The sequence below is a fragment of the Juglans microcarpa x Juglans regia genome, chromosome 8D (genome assembly GCF_004785595.1).
Source record: "Juglans microcarpa x Juglans regia isolate MS1-56 chromosome 8D, Jm3101_v1.0, whole genome shotgun sequence".
Taxonomy (NCBI): domain Eukaryota; kingdom Viridiplantae; phylum Streptophyta; class Magnoliopsida; order Fagales; family Juglandaceae; genus Juglans; species Juglans microcarpa x Juglans regia.
Window position 1 is genome coordinate 16837433 of NC_054608.1, and position 2110 is coordinate 16839542.

A 2110-nucleotide genomic window follows, 5' to 3' on the forward strand; every position below is an offset into this window, starting at 1 on the left:
GTCGGAGTCGGAGCGGATTTTGCACATCTCGGAGTCGGAGTCGGAGGTCGGATTCGACCTCCGACAAAGTCGGAGTCGGAGTCGGAGGTTGGGCCCTCCGACTCCGAAACAGGCGGTGCTCAGCCCTAGAAAAGGCTATGTTATCTATCGAGCACGTGCAAGTGAGGAGGTTTTGCCGCCCGGGGGGGGGGGGGGTAAAGAACTGGGATGCCGACGGAAGAAGAAAAACTGAAGAAAAAGTGGAGAACGTTGCAGACTGAAACGAGTATTTTTTTACTATTGATTTTCTTCTATTCTTTTCAAAAAAATTATGATAAATTTGTTGATATTAAATTTAATTTTTAGCATGAATTAAATTTTTTTTATTTTATAAAAATGATGTAATCTAGTTTCAAACTATGTTTTTTTTTTTTATGCTAATTTGAATTAATTCTCTTTTATGTTTGTCTGATTTATTCTAAACTTATTACTTCTAATTGACTAGTCATTAATTAGATGATTTTGATTTTGTGATTTATTTTAGAAAGAGGAAATTATAGGATAAACCTTGGATATTTCAGCATAGGTAAATATAAAAATCGAAAGATCTATATGAAACTATGCAGTATTAAAATTGTTGGTCTTAATGCATTCATGTCCATTAATTTACATACTCTTGTATAAAATGATGATCAAGAATAAATCAAACTGACTATCGAAAGAGGCTTTTGGATGACTTTGGAGAATTTGCTAACAAACAGAGAGAATTAATTTCAATTAGTTAGATGAGAAAAACATAGTGAGGGTTTAGGTGAAATCGATTCCCTAGAAGTTCTTTTTCTCATTGATTCAATCATTAAACAACATCTTTGCTTTCCTTTGAATATTTTCTTTGAATTGATATTATTTCAAATTGCAATTACAAAAATTTTAGTGACTTTTCTAAATAAAGTTGAGGTTAGTATAATTTCAGTGCTTGTCAAAGTGAGGTACCAATCCCTGAGGACTACACTCTTCTTATCACTTTACTATAAAACTACATTACTTGCACTTGTAGTTTTGTACCGATCAAGTTTTTGGCGTCGTTGCCGGGGATTGATTTCTTCTTATTTTTGCCAATATCGATACAAAACAATCTTGATTTTAATTTAGAATTTTATTTTATTTTTTATATTTTTTATTTTATAGGTGTGTTTTTTACGTTGGATGCACCGTGCTAGACATCTTGACATTTTTCTTTTCGATCCAGAAATTGAAAGAACTCTTAGATCATGAAGAAAAAAGAAAGTACTAGCCATGGCTGACGGACAACAAGATGCACAACCACACACCTTGAAAGATTATGTACGGCCAGTTGTGAATCACAACTACTCGAGTATAAGACGCCAAACCATTTATGCCAATAATTTTGAGCTCAAACCACCCTTAATCAGCATGGTGCAACAAGTCTAATTCAACGGATCGCCCCTAGATGATCCCAATATTCATTTGGCGATAATTTTAGAGATTTGCGACACTGTAAAGATTAATGGTGTTACTGAAGATACCATTAGACTGAGATTATTTCCTTTTTCTTTGAGGGACAAGGCAAGAGATTGGCTACAATCTCTACACCGGGAAGTATCACTAGTTGGAAGGACACGGCTGAAAAGTTTCTTGCTAAATTCTTTCCACCAGCAAAAGCAGCCCAACTCAGGAGCGATATTGGTAAATTCAAACAAAATGATTTCAATTCACTCTATGAGGCATGCGAAAGGTATAAAGATTTCATTCACCGCTGCCCTCAACACAAATTGCCGAACTGGTTGCAGGTTCAGATGTTGTACAATGGATTGAATGGACAAACTCGGACCATAGTTGATGCTTCTGTTGGTGGAACTTTCATTTCAAAGACAGCTGAAGCTGCTACCTCTCTTTTGGAAGAAATGGCCTCAAATAACTATCAATGGCCAATCGAAAGAACTATGGTTAAGAACGAGAATTCGGACTCGTCATGTGAGTCCTCTTCATCATCACTATCTTCTCCAAGCACGAAAATTTGCCCCTTCTTGAACTTGTGCTCACGGCTCCACTTTTCCCCACACTTGAAAAAAAGCCCTTTCTTGATTAGGTCTTGGACCTCCTCACGAGA

General features: G+C 36.3%; 1 non-coding gene across 1 annotated transcript; it reads right to left on the reverse strand.

The window, feature by feature from the left end:
- Positions 1-1668: 1668 nt before the first annotated feature.
- On the reverse strand, positions 1669-1774 carry LOC121243796. Its single transcript, XR_005936282.1, has one exon. It is a non-coding gene; the product is annotated as a small nucleolar RNA R71 (small nucleolar RNA).
- Between the last annotated feature and the right edge of the window lie 336 nt (positions 1775-2110).